The sequence below is a fragment of the Peromyscus eremicus genome, chromosome 23 (genome assembly GCF_949786415.1).
Source record: "Peromyscus eremicus chromosome 23, PerEre_H2_v1, whole genome shotgun sequence".
Taxonomy (NCBI): Eukaryota; Metazoa; Chordata; class Mammalia; order Rodentia; family Cricetidae; genus Peromyscus; species Peromyscus eremicus.
Genome location: NC_081438.1, coordinates 34,267,769 through 34,287,060, shown reverse-complemented (window position 1 = coordinate 34,287,060; position 19,292 = coordinate 34,267,769). Strand labels below are relative to the sequence as shown.

The window sequence follows — 19,292 nt, the reverse complement described above, 5'->3', positions numbered from 1 at the left end:
ATGAGTTGGTCCCACATGGGCGAAAACTGGCTGGAATATTTTAGTGGTGTCGTTTTGGGGCGGCAACCAAGGGTCACATTAGACCAGGTGGCTATGGACTCAGGACTCATCTCTTGCTGCCCTTACAAGACTCTTTCAAAGCACCTAACCCCCTTTGACTATGACACCTAATTTCAGTCTTTCTGTTCTTCCCCAAAGTAAGCACTGTGTCCGGAATGCCCTCCTGAACACTACACATCCATGTAATATATATTTAAGAACCACTTGGGTTTGATTCTTTTACTCAAACATGAGTAGAGAGCTTGGTATGGTGGTCCATGTCATTAGTCCCAGTACTTAGAATTGAAAGCAAGTGAGTCAAGAGTTGTGGATCATTCTGAGTATATAGCCCATATGATGAGAGCTTGAGCTACAGTTTCAGAAAAAAGGGAGGGAGGGATGGAGAGAGGAGAAAAGGGGAAAACGAAGTGGTGAGTAGGTGAGAAATCACTGGTATGCTGTTCACTAGTTGACCTGGATCCCCAAATATAAAATATGAGCTAGACTGGGCTATAACTCTAAGTCTTGAGATTCATAAGTTTATGGTTCTAGGCCCTGAAACTAACCCATAGTCTACTCTTCATATTACCACCTCAGGATTGCCATACTGATTAACTACAGCAAAAGATTTATGGGCCTAATGTTGCAAAATTATGGGTAAAAGGATGGTAGCAGCTTACTGCCTCGAAACATTAGCAAACCCCAGTGAGGTATCCATGTTTGTAATCAGAACCTGTGGGAGGTAAAGACAGACTAGGGAGGAGGTCATCAACTACACAATCAGGTTAGAGCCATCATGGGCTATATGAAACACTACTTGAAAAAGCTTAGCCAAACAGGTTACTTTATATATCTAAGAGTGTATATATTGCAAGAGTGTTATAGTAATCATAACATAGTCCTTAATGCAAATGCAGAGGGTATTATAGCAATCATGACATAGTCCTTAATGCAAATGCAGAGTGTATTATAGCAATCCTGACATAGTCCATAATGCAAACGAAGGCTTGAGTTTGTACTAAAGGCCTTCTGGGAGACTGGGGGAGGGGAGAAGCATCCTCTAGCCCTGGTGAAAATGGCTACAGGGTCATCTAGAGTTTCCTCTGGCCTGTCTTGGATAGGAGTGCTGCTTTCTAAGCCATAGCAGACTGTTGAGATTGTCTATCACAGGTCTTTAACCATGCCTGTAGTGGTGGTCTGCAGCCACTGGAGTGTCCTTGAACTATAGTGTTGACACTTTAGTGTTGACAGAATCAGAATGGCCATGAGGACAGTACATCTAGTCCACAGTAAGGGGCTGCTTGAATGGCAGCTCCCCACTCAACAGAGATACCTTTCTTTGTTAGATTTTTTGAGATAGGGTGTCACATAATGTAAGCTGGCTTATAGTGGACAACAGCCTTGAACTCTTCATCCTCTGATGTGCATCTCCCAAGAACTGGATTTACATACATGCAAAACCAATAAGGATTGTAAATTTATTTTTCATAGATATGTATTTTTTGTCCAATGACACCTGAAACAAACTACCAATCGAGGCTGCCTATCTTTTACATCTACCTTTACATAGGCAATTCCATCAACCAAGAAAAACTTTCCATCCCCAGGCACATGGACTGACACTCATTGTTAGATTGTAATCAACTAACTTAACCTAGAAGCTATAAAGTGAGAAGTATAAGGACATCTAAAACATAGTCTTGTTGTAATGACTACATGACTTAAAAGATTCACACAACCTAAGGAGGAAAGCTGACAACACAGGAGCAGAAAATCACCTTGAAAATCAGACACACCAGCTAATACTTCCACGAGTGCTGGAAAGCAATGGGCTCCTGCATAATATTCATGTGATGCTAATAAAACCAAGGTTGGCAGTTAGGAAAACTGTTCAGTCAATAAGAGAACTTAGAGCATAAGCAAGAGGACATGAGATCAAATCTCCATTGCTCATGTAAAAGGCAGGCATGGGTACACATGCCAGGAAATGAAGAACAAAACAGGCAGAGCCAAAATAGTGAGCTTCAGATTCATTGAGAGGGCCTCTTAAAATAATAAGGTGCAGAGCAGTAAAGAATGACACACAATGTCCTACTCTGGTCACAACATGCATGAAAATGAATTTATGCATAGCGACACATACAGAGGACAGAGAGAAGAAACCAAGGTGTTATACACAGTATGCAAACAGTACACAAACTGGGCAACAGGAGCAGAGATGTCTCCGTGAGTAATGATGCTTGCTGCCAGGCCTGATGACATGAGTTTGATTCCCTAGATTCAAGTGGTAGGAGGAGAGGACCAACATTTTCAAGTTGTTTCTGACCTCCAAACATGTACTGTGGCATTTGTGCATACATACATATGCACACACACAAAGATTATAAAAAAATTTTTAAAATAAAAAATGGGTGATGTAAGAGATTGAAGATACTTAATGAATTTTCAAATATTTGGTCCTAGGAAGCTTGTTGGTATGTGTAGACAGTAAGGATCAATATCTTACTGGACCCACACCAAGAAGATCTCCCCTGCAGTGATTTTTCTCCAGATCCTCCAAGTTACCATCACCTATATCTTGAGGTGAGTTACACACTTAGCTTAACATATGTCCTAGGTCCCTGTACCATCTTTCCTACACACCTGAAAGTCTACTGAGGATGTAAATGTCAAGAAGTGGGAGGTAAAGACCTTGGAGCTTCAGGAGAGGAGATAAAGGATACCTGGGAGATGGTTATAGAGTCACACAGATCTACCCAAAGAAGGGGTTACCTGACAGAGAAGTCCAAGATTGAATAGAAACAGGGTAAAAAGGCAGTGTGTGGTAGTGTGGGTTAAGAATTTTCATACTCAATGGCTGCAGGTAGAAGATGTACTAATTCCAGGACAGCCTGGAAAATAGAGGATGTTCCAGGCTAGCCAGGACTTTCAAACATGGTGCATGGAGAATATGGGAGAGATGACTTAAAGCATATAAAGTCCATTCACAACAAGCTTGAGGAGCCAGAGTTTAAGTCCCCAAAGCCCATGTAAGAGCTGAGAGACTATCTTAGACCCGCACTTCTATGGTGAGAAGTAGAAAAAGGCGACTATCAGGAAGTTTCTATGCAAGTAGCCTAAAGTACACATTAGAAAAGAGACCCTGACTCAGAAAAGATGGACGGGGAGGAGCAACACCAGTGGAAGTCCTGAGGCATCCATTAGAGGTTCCATGACATGTGTTCAGAACTTCAAAAAGAGTATATGAAAATGAGCTCAGATTTTGATGGACAGCGTTGAATGGCACTTCGTGGTTGCAAGTAGCCATGATAGATTACTAAACTGATGGTACAAACAAAATGATATTGAATTAATGCTCAAACTGTCTTCATCTTTGGGACCAATAGACTTAAACACCTGAGCTTTATGTGCCACATATGCATGACTAGAAAGGAAAAAAATTATTTCCAATTCAGCAAATCAGTACTATATACACAGACTTTATACTATTTGAAACGTCCTTTCTTATTTAAAAACATTACACAAATTCTGTGTGTTCTGGGGGAGAAAAAAATTCTAATACACAATAAAGAGCTGGTAAGGGCACACCTAATGGACAGGAATCACATACAACAATATGGGTCTTGATCAAAATCAACAGTAAGAATGGAAGCAAAAACCTACATTCATTGATCCATCTTGCTGGAAAAAATTTTTCCTTGATGATGATCATAAATCATTCTCCTAGGAGGCTCATTGGTACGCCCGGCCAGTAAGGACCTAGGCCATCAGGTCCTAGGACCTCTGACCCTCTGGGTCAAGTCCATTACCGGACCCCCACCATTGGAGCTCACTTGCAGGAGGAGACTTCCACAAGTCTCTGAAGCTATTTCCCCTATTTCTTGAGGTGAGTGGGATACTTGAATTATCATCTGTACCATGGCCCCCACCTCCGACTCTTGCCTAGACAGCTCTAGGGTTCTGCAGTTGCAGATGCTGGAGGTAGCATGGTAGAGACCTTACAGCCCTGGGAGGGGACCAGAGAAGACTCGGAAGGAAGATGGTTCTACAGTCACAGACCCCCGCCCCCACAGAAGGAGTGCTTCCTGTGCTAGGCATGGGGGAGAGGACTTGGGATGGATCAATAGGAGCTTGATCAAGGGGCTTTCTGTGGCCACCTGGGAGGCAGAGCTGATACAAGCAGTTCAGAAATTCATAGGGCAGCAGGCTGGGGGAGCACAATGGAGAAAAGGCACTGTTTCAAAAAGGTGGAAGGCTAGGACCACATCCTATGATGCCTGGTTCCCTCCAAATACTTGCAAGAGACATGTTGCGCCTGCTCACAGCCAGTGTGTGTGTGCGTGTCCAGTCTACAGGAGACAGACAGGCAAGTACAAACAAACAATGACATGAAGCAGAGTTAAGTGGACATTCTGAAGGAGAGCTTCTAATAGCACTTCATGGTTTTACAAAAACACGTAGGATGGCTCACTGTAGGGACCTACTGTCTCACCAAGGAGGACTTTCAATTGCTCTGTCAGCTGCCTCCAGCCTTGGGAGAGCCAGGATCACTGGCCTGAGTTACCACGTGGCTTTCGGTGCTGAGGAGGGAACCAATGGCTTCCTGCATGCTAGGCTGGCACTCGGCCAACTGAATTTATTCCCTATTAACCATACGCATGCCTTTATTAAAAGTATTTGTATCCCATGGATTGTGTGACTTGTATACCTAGTGACGGTATACCATGACACACAGGCATGGTTCTGAGGACAACTTGTGGGTGTCATTTCTCTCCTCCCATGTGGGTCCTGAGGATCTGGATCGTTCACTCCAGTCCTTGGACTGGCAACAAAAGCCTGTGTCCCCTGAACCCCTCAACCAGCCCTAATTTACTTTCTTAATGACAGTCCCTTATCTTTGCTCTTAGGACACTCACCAGTGTGCCTGGACAGTAGGGACCTACGACGACAGGTCCCAGGACCACTGACCCTCTGGGTCAAGTCCACTTCTGGCCCTGCCCCACACCCATTGGAGCTCCCCTGCTGGAGAATTCTCCAAAGCCTCCCAAGTTAATCCCCTTGTTACTTGAGGTGAGTTAGAAACATGGCTTATCTTCTGTCCTGTAGCCTTGTAGCTCCTGTCTGAGACACGTGCAGAGCACGAGGGTGAAGGTGTAGGAGGTGGAATGTTAAAGGCCTTAACAGCCCCTGGTGGGACCTGAAGCATCCTTGGATGGATGTTGCACATATTTTCCCGTATCCCACCTAGAGAGGGGATTAACTGTGAGAGCCCCTGATTAGATCAAGTGGACAAAGAAGGAAAAGTAGCATGGAGTGGTGTGAGCATGTAATCCCAGTACTCAGGAGGCTCTCGAGGGATATTACGTAGTTGCTGATCATTCTGGGAAAGATAGAATGGTCCAAGATACCCTGTACACTCAAAACAGTGTTCCTTATGTTCTCATCCCCATTAACCCCCACACACCCAGTTTGCTCATGGAGATCTCATCTATTTCTCCATCACTGGGCAATCTATGTGTCCCTCTTAGGGTTCTCCTTGTTAGCTAGCTTCTCTGGGGCTGTGGGTTGTAGTCTGGTTATCCTTTGCTTTACATCTAGTATCCACTTATGAGTGAGTACATACCATGTTTGACCTTCTGACTCAGGATAGTATTTTCTACTTCCATCCATTTGCCTGCAAATTTTATGATATCAATGTTTTTTGTTTACTGCTGAGTAATATTTCATTGTTTGTTTTTTTCTTGGCTTTCTTTAAGGGATTCATTGATTTCTTCCAATTTTTTGTCTGTCTTTTCCTTGAATTCTTTAGGGGAATTTTTTATTTCATCTTCAAAGGCCTCTATCATCTTCTTAATGTCATTTTTATGGTGAATTTCTTCTGCTTCTTCTGTGTTGGGATGTTCAGGTCTTGCTGATGTAGAACAACTAGGTTCTAATGGTGCCATATTGGTTTTTATGTAGTTGACTGTATTTTTGCACTGGCATCTACCCATCTCTTCCTCCACTCAGTGCAAGCAGTGTCTCTGTCTGAGGGAGCCTCTCTTGGTCCGATCAATACCCTTGATCCAATGGGAGCTCTTGGTTTAATTGGGGATCATGGTCCAATTGGTGCTGATGAACTCTTTGTCTCCTGGAATCAGCTCTTAGTCTAATCAGCGGTGCTGGTGTGCTCTGTCCCAGGGAGCAGCTGCAGTCTCAGAGGGTGGGTGGCTTTAGGTCGAGTGGGGCTTGTTGGTTACAGGGTCTGGTGGGGGATGGTGGTATTCCAACCTATCTGCAGGAGATCTGTCTGCTGGCCTGTAACTGGGACTGCAATGGGTGATTGTGTGGGGTGCAGGGTTGTGCACTTGGGCCCAAAGCCTAGAGGCTGGGGTGTTTGGCTATGAGAACAAAGACTCACCTCTTAGTCCAATCAGCTGGTGGACTCTCTGGAATATTCTTTCTTGATGACAATCCTGCATCTTTCTCCTAGGAGGCAAATAGGTGTGCTGAGCCAGTAAGGACCTAGGCCATCAGGTCCTAGGACCTCTGACCCTCTGGGTCAAGTCCATTACCGGACCCCCACCATTGGAGCTCACTTGCAGGAGGAGACTTCCACAAGTCTCTGAAGCTATCCCCCCTATTTCTTGAGGTGAGTGGGATACTTGAATTATCATCTGTACCACGGCCCCCACCTCCAACTCATGCCTAGACAGCTCTAGGGTTCTGCAGTTGCAGATGCTGGAGGTAGGATGGTAGAGACCTTACAGCCCTGGGAGGGGACCGGAGAAGACTTGGAAGGAAGATGGTTCTACAGTCACAGACCCCCGCCCCCATAGAAGGAGTGCTTCCTGTGCTAGGCATGGGGGAGAGGACTTGGGATGGATCAATAGGAGCTTGATCAAGGGGCTTTCTGTGGCCACCTGGGAGGCAGAGCTGATAGAAGCAGTACAGAAATTCATAGGGCAGCAGGCTGGGGGAGCACAATGGAGAAAAGGCACTGTTTCACAAAGGTGGAAGGCTAGGACCACATCCTGTGATGCCTGGTTCCCTCCAAATACTTGCAAGAGACATGTTGCGCCTGCTCACAGCCAGTGTGTGTGTGCGTGTCCAGTCTACAGGAGACAGAGAGGCAAGTACAAACAAGGACATGAAGCAGAGTTAAGTGGACATTCTGAAGGAGAGCCTCTAATAGCACTTCATGGTTTTACAAAAACACGTAGGATGGCTCACTGTAGGGACCAACGGTCTCACCAAGGAGGACTTTCAATTGCTCTGTCAGCTGCCTCCAGCCTTGGCAGAGCCAGGATCACTGGCCTGAGTTACCACGTGGCTTTCGGTGCTGAGGAGGGAACCAATGGCTTCCTGCATGCTAGGCTGGCACTCGGCCAACTGAATTTATTCCCTATTAACCATACGCTTGCCTTTATTAAAAGTATTTGTATCCCATGGATTGTGTGACTTGTGTACCCAGTGACGGTATACCATGACACACGGGCATGGTTCTGAGGACAACTTGTGGGTGTCATTTCTCTCCTCCCATGTGGGTCCTGAGGATCTGGATAGTTCACTCCAGTCCTTGGACTGGCAAAAAAGCCTGTGTCCACTGAACCCCTCAACCAGCCCTAATTTACTTTCTTAATGACAGTCCCTCATCTTTGCTCTTAGGACACTCACCAGTGTGCCTGGACAGTAGGGACCTACGACAACAGGTCCCAGGACCACTGACCCTCTGGGTCAAGTCCACTTCTGGCCCTGCCCCACACCCATTGGAGCTCCCCTGCTGGAGAATTCTCCAAAGCCTCCCAAGTTACTCCCCCTGTTACTTAAGGTGAGTTAGAAACATGGTTTATCTTCTGTCCTGTAGCCTTGTAGCTCCTGTCTGAGACATGTGCAGGGCACGAGGGTGAAGGTGTAGGAGGTGGAATGTTAAAGGCCTTAACAGCCCCTGGTGGGACCTGAAGCATCCTTGGATGGATGTTGCACATATTTTCCCGTATCCCACCTAGAGAGGGGATTAACCGTGAGAGCCCCTGGTTAGATCAAGTGGCCAAAGAAGGAAAAGTAGCATGGAGTGGTGTGAGCATGTAATCCCAGTACTCAGGAGGCTCTTGAGGGATATTACGTAGTTGCTGATCATTCTGGGAAAGATAGAATGGTCCAAGATACCCTGTACACTCAAAACAGTGTTCCTTATGTTCTCATCCCCATTAACCCCCACACACCCAGTTTGCTCATGGAGATCTCATCTATTTCTCTTTCACTGGGCAATCTATGTGTCCCTCTTAGGGTTCTCCTTGTTAGCTAGCTTCTCTGGGGCTGTGGGTTGTAGTCTGGTTATCCTTTGCTTTACATCTAGTATCCACTTATGAGTGAGTACATACCATGTTTGACCTTCTGACTCAGGATAGTATTTTCTACTTCCATCCATTTACCTGCAATTTTATGATATCAATGTTTTTTTTTTTACTGCTGAGTAATATTTCATTGTGTATATGTGCCATATTTTCTTTATCCATTCTTCAGTTGAGGGGCATCTAGATTGTTTCCATATTCTGGCTATTAAAAATAATGCTACTATGAACATAGTTGAGCATGTGTCCTTGTGGTATGATTGAGCATTCCTTGAGTATATGCCCAAGAGTGGTATAGCTGGGTCTTGAGGTAGATTGATTCCCAATTTTCAGAGAAATAGCCATACTGATTTCCAAAGTGACTGTACAAGTTTGCATTCCCACCAACAGTGTAGGAGTGGTCCTCTTGCTCTACATCCTCTCCAACATAAGCTGTCTTCAGTGTTTTTGATCTTAGCCATTTTGACAGGTGTAAGATGGAATTTCAGAGCCATTTTGATCTGCACTTCCCTGATGACTAAGGATGTTGAGCAATTCCTTAAATGTCTTTCAGCCATTTGAGATTCTTCTGTGGAGAATTCTCTGTTTAGCTCTGTAGCCCATTTTTAATTGGATTGTTCAGAATTTTGAAGTCTAGTTTCTTGAATTCTTTATGTATTTTGGAGGTCAGCCCTCTGTCAGATGTGGGGTTGGGGACTATCTTTTCCCATTCTGTAGGCTGTCATTTTGTCTTATTGACCATGTCCTTTGCCCTACAAAAGCTTCTCAGTTTCAGGAGGTCCCATTTATTAATTGTTTCTCTCAGTGTCTGTGCTACCAGTGTTATATTTAGAAAGTGGTCTCCTGTGCCAATACATTCATGACTACTTCCTACTTTCTCTTCTATCAAGTTCAGTGTGGCTGGATTTATATTGAGGTCTTTGATCCATTTGGACTTGAGTTTTGTACATGGTGACAGATATGGATCTCTTTGCATTCTTCTACATGTTGACATTCAGTTATGCTAGCACCATTTGTTGAAGATGCTTTCTTTTTTCTATTGTACAGTTTCGGCTTCTATGTTAAAAAATCAGGTGTTCATAAGTGTATATATTAATGTCAGGGTCTTCAGTTTGATTCCATTGGTCCACATGTTGGTTTTTGTGCCAATACCAAGCTGTTTTTATTACTATAGCTCTACAGTAGAACTTGAGGTCAGAGATTGTCATGCCTCCAGAGATGGCTTTATTGTACAGGATTGTTTTAGCTATCCTGGGTTTTTTGTTTTTTCATATGAAGTTGAGTATTGTTCTTTCCAAGTCTGTGAAGAAATCGTGTTGGGATTTTGATGGGGACTGTGTTGAATCTGTAGATTGCTTTTGGTAAGATTGCCATTTTTACTGTTAATCCTACCTATCCAGGAGCATGGGAGATCTTTCCAATTTCTGACATCTTCCTCGATTTCTTTCTTCAGAGATTTAAAGTTCTTGTCATACAGGTATTTCACTTGCTTAATTAGAGTTACCCCAAGGTATTTTATTGTGGCTATTGTAAAGGATGATGTTTCTGTGATTTCTTTCTCAGCCTGTTTATCATTTGTATATAGGAGAGATACTGATTTTTTTTTTTGAGTTAATCTTGTATCCTGCCACATTACTAAAGATGTTTATCAGTGGTAGGAGTTCCCTGGTAGAATTTTTGGGGTCACTTAGATATTCTATCATATTGTCTGCAAATAGAGAAAGTTTGACTTCTCTCTTTCTAATTTCTATCCCTTTGATCTCCTTTTGTTGTCTTATTGCTCTAGCTAGAACTTCAAGTATTGTATTGAATAAATATGAGGAGAGTGATTTTAATGGAATTGCTTTGAGTTTCTCTCTATTTATTTTGATACTGGATGTCGGCTTGCTGTAAATTGCCTTTATGTTTAGGTTCCTTGTGTTCCTGATCTCTCTAGGACCTTTATCATGAAGTGGTGTTGGATTTTGTCAAAAGCTTCTTCAGCATCTAATAAGAAGATCATGTGTTTTTTTTCTTTCAGTTTGTTTATATGGTGGATTACACTGACAGATTTTCATATGTTGAATCATCCTTGCATCCCTGAGATGAAGCCTACTTGGCCATGGTGGATATTTTTTTTATGTTTTCTTGGATTCGGTTTGTCAATATTTTATTGAATATTTTTGCATCAATGTTCATGAGGGAGATTGTTCTGTAATTCTCTTTCTTTATTGCATCTTTGTGTGGTTTGGGTATCACGGTAATTGTAGCCTCATAAAACGTTTGGTAATATTCCTTCTGTTTCTATTGTGTGGAACAATTTGAAGAGTATTGGTATTAGCTCTTATTTGAAAATCTGGTAGAATTCTGCACTGAAAAAATCTGGTCCTTTGTTTTTTGTTTTTTGTTCTTTTGTTTTTTTGTTTTGTTTTGTTTTGTTTTTTGGTTGGGAGACATTTAATGATTGTTTCTATTTCCCTAGGGGATATTGGTCTATTTAAATAGTTTATCTGGTCTTGGTTTAAATTTGGTATGTGGTACCTATCCAGAAAATTGTCCATTTCTTTAATATTTTTCAATTTTGTGGAGTACAGTATGACCTGATGATTCTCTGGATGTCCTCATTGTCTGTTGTTATGTCTCCCTTTTCATTTCTGATTTGTTAATTTGGATAGGAGCTTGTCTATCTTGTTGATTTTTCTCAAAGAACCAACTCTTTGTTTCATTGATTCTTTGTATTGTTATCTCTGTTTCTATTTATTGATTTCAGCCCTCAATTTGATTATTTCTTGGCATCTATTACTCCTGGGTGAGTTTGCTTCTTTTTGTTCTAGAGCTTTCAGGTGTGCTGTTAAGTCACTAAGTGTGAGATTTCTCCATCTTCTTCTTCTTTTTTTTTTTTTAAAGATTTATTTATTTATTATCTATGTAGAACAGGGTGCCAGATCTCATTACAGATGGTTGTGAGCCACCATGTGGGTGCTGGGAATTGAACTCAGGACCTCTGGAAGAGCAGTCGGTGCTCTTAACCTCTAAGCCATCTCTCCAGCACCTCCATCTTCTTTTTTTTTTGGCCTTTAGTGCTATGAATTTTCCTCTTAGCACTGCTTTCATAGTCTCCCATAATTTTAGGTATGTTGTACCTTCATTTTCATTGAATTCTAGGAAATCTTTAATTTCTTTTTTTATTTCTTCCTTGACCCATTGGTGATTCAGTTGGGCATTATTCAGTTTCCATGAGATTGTAGGCTTTCTGTAACTTTTTTTTGTTGTTGAAATCTAACTTTAAGCAATGGTGGTCTGATAAAATACAAGAGGTTATTCCAATTTTTTTTTGTATCTGTTGAGATTTGCTTTTTGACCAAGAATGTGGTCAATTTTAGAGAATGTTCCATGGGGTGGTGAGAAGAAGGTGTATTTGTTTGTGTTCAGGTGGAATATTGTATAGATATCTATTAAGTCCATTTGAGTCATAACATCAGTTAAGTCCCTTGTTTCTCTGTTAAGTTTCTGTTTGGCAGACCTGTCCAGTGGTGAGAGTGGGGTGTTGAAGTCTCCCACCACTAGTGTGTGGGGTTTGATGTGTGGTTTAAGCTTTAGTAATGTTTCTTTTACATATGTGGATGTCCTTGTATTTGGGGCATAAATGTTCAGAATTGAGACTTTTTCTTGGTGGATCTTTCCTGTGATAAATATGTAATGTCCTTCCCAATCTCTTTTGATTTATTTTAGTTTGAAGTCTGTTTTGTTAGATACTAGGATAGCTATAGCTTGCTTCTTAAGTCCATTTGATTGGAAAGTCTTTTCCCAGCCTTTTTCTCTGAGGTAGTGTCTGTCTCTGAAGTTGAAGTGGGTCTTGTATGTAGCAGAAGGATGGATCCTGTTTTCATATCCATTCTGTTAGCCTGTGTCTTTTTATAGGCAAATCGAGACCATTGATATTAAGGGACATTAATGACCAGTGATTGTTAATTCCTGTTATCTTTTGGTGGTAGTGTTGTGTGTTTCCCTTCTTTGGTATTTGATGATGTGGTGTTATCTATTGCCTGTGTTTTCATGGGTGTATCTAACTTCCTTAGGTTGGATTTTTCCTTCTAGTGCTTTCTGTAGGGCTGGATTTGTTGATAGGTATTGTTTTAATCTGGTTTTATCATGGAATATTTTGTTTATTCTGTCTATGGTGATTGAGAGTTTTGCTGGGTATAATAGTTTGGGTTGGTACCCATGGTCTCTTAGTGTCTGCATAACACCTGTCCAGGACATTTTGGCTTTCAGAGTCTCCTCTGAGACCAGGTGCTATTCTGATGGGTCTGTCTTTATATGTTACTTGGCCTTTTTCCTTTACAGCTCTTAACATTTTTTTTTTATCCTATATGTTTAGTAATATGTTATTAAATGGCAAGGAGACTTTTTTTTTTGGATCCAGTCTATTTGGTGTTCTATAAGCTTCTTGTATCTTCATTAGGTTGGAATGTTTTCTTCTATGGTTTTGTTGAATATATTTTCTGTGCCTTTGAGTTGGTATTCTTCTCCTTCTTCTCTCCCCATTTTTCTTAGGGTTGGTCTTTTAATGGTTCCCAAATTTAGGTTGGAAAGTTTTCTTCTATGGTTTTGTTGAATATATTTTCTGTGCCTTTGAGTTGGTATTCTTCTCCTTCTTCTATCCCCATTTTTTTTTTAGGTTTGGTCTTTTAATGGTTTCCAAAATTTCCTGGATGTTTTGTCTTATGACTTTGTTGGCTTTAATGTTTTCTTTGACTGACAAATCTATTTCCTCTACCATATCTTCACCACCAGAGATTCTCTCTTCATCTCTTGCATTCTGTTGGTTATGCTTGCATCTGTAGCTCCTGTTCTTTTACTCAGATTTTCCATTTCCAGCATTCCCTCAGTTTGCATCTTCTCTATTGTCTCTATTTCAGTTTTCAAATCTTGAACTGTTCCTTCACCTGTTTGTTTTTTTCTTGGCTTTCTTTAAGGGATTCATTGATTTCTTCCAATTTTTTGTCTGTCTTTTCCTCGAATTCTTTAGGGGAATTTTTCATTTCATCTTCAAAGGCCTCTATCATCATCTTAATGTCATTTTTATGGTGAATTTCTTCTGCTTCTTCTGTGTTGGGATGTTCAGGTCTTGCTGATGTAGAACAACTAGGTTCTAATGGTGCCATATTGGTTTTTATGTAGTTGACTGTATTTTTGCACTGGCATCTACCCATCTCTTCCTCCACTCAGTGCAAGCAGTGTCTCTGTCTGAGGGAGCCTCCCTTGGTCCGATCAATACCCTTGATCCAATGGGAGCTCTTGGTTTAATTGGGGATCGTGGTCCAATTGGTGCTGATGAAGTCTTTGTCTCCGGAATCAGCTCTTAGTCTAATCAGCGGTGCTGGAGGGCTCTGTCCCAGGGAGCAGCTGCAGTCTCAGAGGGTGGGTGGCTTTAGGTGGGGTGGGGCTTGTAGGTTACAGGGTCTGGTGGGGGATGGTGGTATTCCAACCTGTCTGCAGGAGATCTGTCTGCTGGCCTGTAACTGGGACTGCAATGGGTGATTGTGTGGGGTGCAGGGTTGTGCACTTGGGCCCAAAGCCTAGAGGCTGGGGTGTTTGGCTATGAGAACAAAGACTCACCTCTTAGTCCAATCAGCTGGTGGACTCTGTGGAATATACTTTCTTGATGACAATCCTGCATCTTTCTCCTAGGAGGCAAATAGGTGTGCTGAGCCAGTAAGGACCTAGGCCATCCGGTCCTAGGACCTCTGACCCTCTGGGTCAAGTCCATTACCGGACCCCCACCATTGGAGCTCACTTGCAGGAGGAGACTTCCACAAGTCTCTGAAGCTATCCCCCCTATTTCTTGAGGTGAGTGGGATACTTGAATTATCATCTGTACCATGGCCCCCACCTCCGACTCATGCCTAGACAGCTCTAGGGTTCTGCAGTTGCAGATGCTGGAGGTGGGATGGTAGAGACCTTACAGCCCTGGGAGGGGACCGGAGAAGACTTGGAAGGAAGATGGTTCTACAGTCACAGACCCTGCACCCACAGAAGGAGTGCTTCCTGTGCTAGGCATGGGGGAGAAGACTTGGGATGGATCAAGAGGAGTGGAAGTCAAGGATGAGGGCCAAAGATCATGTGGTTAAGGGGGTGATGGCCTGAGATGCCACCACTCAGGAGGCTCAAGGAGATTTACTGTTTAGAGATTAGCCTGGGAAACATAAGATGTCCCAGGCTGGCCTGGACCCTCGGCAGTGGAGGAGAAGGAGTGCTGAGGAGATGGCTTATTGGGTAAGACCTTGCCAACCAGCAGAGGATCTGAGTTTGAGGCCCAACAATACAGGCAAAATTGAGGGAGTAGCATAGGTCATACTCAGGGGCTTTCTGTGGCCACCTGGGAGGCAGAGCTGATACAAGCAGTTCAGAAATTCATAGGGCAGCAGGCTGGGGGAGCACAATGGAGAAAAGGCACTGTTTCACAAAGGTGGAAGGCTAGGACCACATCCTGTGATGCCTGGTTCCCTCCAAATACTTGCAAGAGACATGTTGCTCCTGCTCACAGCCAGTGTGTGTGTGCGTGTCCAGTCTACAGGAGACAGACAGGCAAGTACAAACAAGGACATGAAGCAGAGTTAAGTGGACATTCTGAAGGAGAGCCTCTAATGGCACTTCATGGTTTTACAAAAACACCTAGGATGGCTCATTGTAGGGACCAACGGTCTCACCAAGGAGGACTTTCAATTGCTCTGTCAGCTGCCTCCAGCCTTGGCAGAGCCAGGATCACTGGCCTGAGTTACCACGTGGCTTTCGGTGCTGAGGAGGGAACCAATGGCTTCCTGCATGCTAGGCTGGCACTCGGCCAAGGGAATGTATTCCCTATTAACCATACGCATGCCTTTATTAAAAGTATTTGTATCCCATGGATTGTGTGACTTGTATACCCAGTGACGGTATACCATGACACACAGGCATGGTTCTGAGGACAACTTGTGGGTGTCATTTCTCTCCTCCCATGTGGGTCCTGAGGATCTGGATAGTTCACTCCAGTCCTTGGACTGGCAACAAAAGCCTGTGTCCACTGAACCCCTCAAACAGCCCTAATTTACTTTCTTAATGACAGTTCCTCATCTTTGCTCTTAGGACACTCACCAGTGTGCCTGGACAGTAGGGACCTACGTCGACAGGTCCCAGGACCACTGACCCTCTGGGTCAAGTCCACTTCTGGCCCTGCCCCACACCCATTGGAGCTCCCCTGCTGTAGAATTCTCCAAAGCCTCCCAAGTTACTCTCCCTATTACTTGAGGTGAGTTAGAAACATGGCTTATCTTCTGTCCTGTATTTTTATAGCCCCTGTCTGAGAGACACGTGCAGGGCACGAGGGTGAAGGTGTAGGAGGAGGAATGTTAAAGACGTTAACAGCCCCTGGTGGGACCTGAAGTATCCTTGGATGGATGTTGCACATATTTCCCATATCCCACCTAGAGAGGGGATTAACCGTGAGAGCCCCTTGTTAGATCAAGTGGCCAAAGAAGGAAAAGTAGCATGGAGTGGTGTGAGCATGTAATCCCAGTACTCAGGAGGCTCTCGAGGGATATTACGTAGTTGCTGATCATTCTGGGAAAGATAGAATGGTCCAGGATACACTGTACACTCAAAACAGTGGTATGGAGAGTTCAGAGGAGATGATGTGATGCTTTCCCAGTGATAAGGAGCATGTGGACCTCTCTTTGGGTCCCAAGAACACATGTAAGAGCTGAAGGCAAACACCTCAGGACTCCTTCATGGCTGTAGTGAGATGGTAGGCAGAGCTAGGCAACAAGCTTGAAGTTCCTGGACCAGCTAGCCAGCTCTGTGCAGAGGATGACTTGAGACCCTGCCCCAGAAAGGGAGAAGTTGCAGACCAACACCTGAGCATCCAGTAGCCTCCACAAAGGCCACTGGCATGTATTGCGTACAGTGTATCTCTATTTATCCTTCTCTGTCTCTTTTATCTTACACTCATGCACACATATAAAGACTAAAATGAATGAGAAGGATCAGAGATTCCCAGGGAGAGCCTTTAATGTCCTGTTGTCACTCAGGAGGTCCAAGGAATTACAGTGTCTTCAAGAATGTAATTAATCCCCAGATCCAGCTCTGTCTAGCTGAAAGTCTCTAGAGTTAAAAGGCCTAAACTACCATTTGCTATTTGTGTGGTACACAGGAAGACACCCTATGGTTTCATGGCTTCATATATATGCCAGGAATGTGCCATTCCAATCCAGTATATTCCTTGATTTTAACATCCTCTCTTAACTTTATGTGTGTGTGTGTGTGTGTGTGTGTGTGTGTGTGTGTGTGTGTGTGTGTTGGTGTTGGTATGTGTTTATGTGCACATGTGCATGTGCCCTGATTAGCATGGAATGGGGCACTTTGCCATGTCAAAAGATAGGATGTGGGTGTCAGTTTTCATCTCCCAATTTGACTCCTGGATTTTGAAGGTAGTGTTCAGGCTTGGCAGCAAACACCTTCAATCCACTGAGCCATATTGCTGGCCCCCAAGATCTTTTAAAATATATATGGCCTCTGTATTATAATGAACACATGAATAGAAACATCACATAGATAGATTAATATCATGACTCAGGCAAACACTTGCCAGAATACACTTTCTTTTTTGCATATAATAGTTATATTACAATAAAGTATTATTTCATTAACATTTCCTCTATTTTCTATTATTCCCGTTCTTTTAAAAAAATTCTTCTCTATTACTATATATTTTGATTGCAGCCTTTCTTCTCTCCACTCCTCCCATTCCAGCACCCCCCACCTCCTCTGTTCCCCAGATCCACTGTTCCTCCTTTGCCTTCAGAAAAGTACAGGTTTCCCAGGGATATCAACCTAAAATGTCATCTTAAGATGTAAAAAGACCAGGCACAAACTCCCATATCAAGGCTGGGTGAGGCAAAGTAGGACCAGTAGGAGGAAAAGGGTCCCAAGAGCAAGTAAGAGTCAGAGACATCCACATTCGCACTGTTAGGAGTCCCACAAACAAACTACACTAAACAACCAAATTACAAAGTGCTGGCTTTGCTTTCTACCATGCTATATTTCAATATAGCCTTGAAAATACTTTTGACTTTTAGATCTATATTCTTGGAATTATACTCTCATTCTGTTTCTTTCCATATTTTGTGTATGATTCTATTTTCTGTAATACAAATTGCATGCTTGTTACTTTAATGAAGGTTTGTTTTACTTTTGTAGTTCTGAGTTTCTCACAGATGATTTTTATATCTTTAGTTTTCATTTGTCATGTGAATTTACACTTATATTTTATTTTATTTTTCTTAATTATAAATGCCCAGCTTTGGCTTGGCTTGTTTCTTGCCAGATTTTTTCTTTTTTTATTATTAAGAAATTTTCTGTTCATTTTACATACCAACTACAGGTCCTCCTCTCCTCCACCCTCCCACCCCAGAGCCTTCCCCCTCAAACCACCCCCCATTCCCACCTCCTCCAAGGCAAGATCTCCCATGGGGACTCAGCAGATCCTGGTACATTCAGTTGGGGCAGGTCCAAACCCCTCCCCCTTGCACCAAGGTGTGTAAGGTGTCCTACCATAGGCTCTGGGCTCCAAAAAGCCCACTCATGCACCAGGAATGGATCCCAATCCCACTGCCTGGGGGGCCCTAAACAGTTCAAGCTAAACAACTATCTCACCTATCCAGAGAGTCTAGTCCAGTCCCATTGGGGCTCCACAGCTAATGGTCCACAGTTCATGAGTTTCCACTGGTTTGGCTGGCCTTCTCTGTATGCTTTCCCATCATAATCTCAATGTCTCTTGCTCATAGAATCCCTCCTTTCTCTCATTGATTGCACCCCTGGAGCTCGGCCTGGTGCCTGGCTGTGAATTTCTGTATCTGCTTCCATCAGTTACTGGATGAAGGCTCTATGATACCAGTTAGGGTAATCACTAATCTGATTACCTGAATAGGCCAGTTCAGACACTCTCTCCACTATTGCCAGTAGTCTAAGGTGGGGTCACCTTGTGGATTCCTGGGAACTTCCCTAGCACTTCTCGCTATTACCATGGTGTCTTCATTTATCATGGTATCTCTTTCCTTGCTCTCCCACTCTGTCCCTGTTCTAGCTCGAACCTCAAATTCCCTTATGTTCTCATCCCCCATCCCTTGCCAATCATTAACCCCCACACACTCAGTTTGCTAATGGAGATCTCATCTATTTCTCCTTCACTGGGCGATTTATGAGTCCCTCTTAGGGTCCTCCTTGTTAGCTAGCTTCTCTGGGGCTGTGGGTTGTACTCTGGTTATCCTTTGCTTTACATCTAATATCCACTTATGAGTGAGTAAATACCATGTTTGACCTTCTGACTCAGGATAGTATTTTCTAGTTCCGTCCATTTGCCTGCAAATTTTATGATATAAATGTTTTTTTTTTACTGCTGAGTAATATTTCATTGTGTATATGTGCCACATTTTCTTTATCCATTCTTCAGTTGAGGGGCATCTAGATTGTTTCCATATTCTGGCTAACCCTGTCTCGAAGAACCAAAACCAAAACCAAAACAAAAAAACAAATAATGCTGCTATGAACATAGTTGAGCATGTGTCCTTGTGGTATGTATGATTGAGCATTCCTTGAGTATATGCCCAAGAGTGGTATAGCTGGGTCTTGTGGTAGATTGATTCCCAATTTTCAGAGAAATAGCCATACTGATTTCCAAAGTGGCTGTACAAGTTTACATTCCCACCAACAGTGTAGGAGTGGTCCTCTTGCTCCACATCCTCTCCAACATAAGCTGTCTTCAGTGTTTTTGATCTTAGCCATTCTGACAGGTGTAAGATGGAATCTCAGAGTCATTTTGATCTGCACTTCCCTGATGCCTAAGGATGTTGAGCAATTCCTTAAATGTCTTTCAGCCATTTGAGATTCTTCTGTTGAGAATTC

At 43.1% G+C, this 19,292-nt stretch overlaps 1 long non-coding RNA gene across 1 annotated transcript; it reads left to right on the top strand.

Moving 5' to 3' along the window:
• The first annotated feature begins 2,506 nt into the window (after window positions 1–2,506).
• On the top strand, window positions 2,507–7,840 carry LOC131898486 (uncharacterized). Its single transcript, XR_009375945.1, has 5 exons — window positions 2,507–2,622; window positions 3,767–3,925; window positions 4,947–5,109; window positions 6,512–6,670; window positions 7,687–7,840. It is a non-coding gene; the product is annotated as an uncharacterized LOC131898486 (long non-coding RNA).
• Window positions 7,841–19,292: the final 11,452 nt, after the last annotated feature.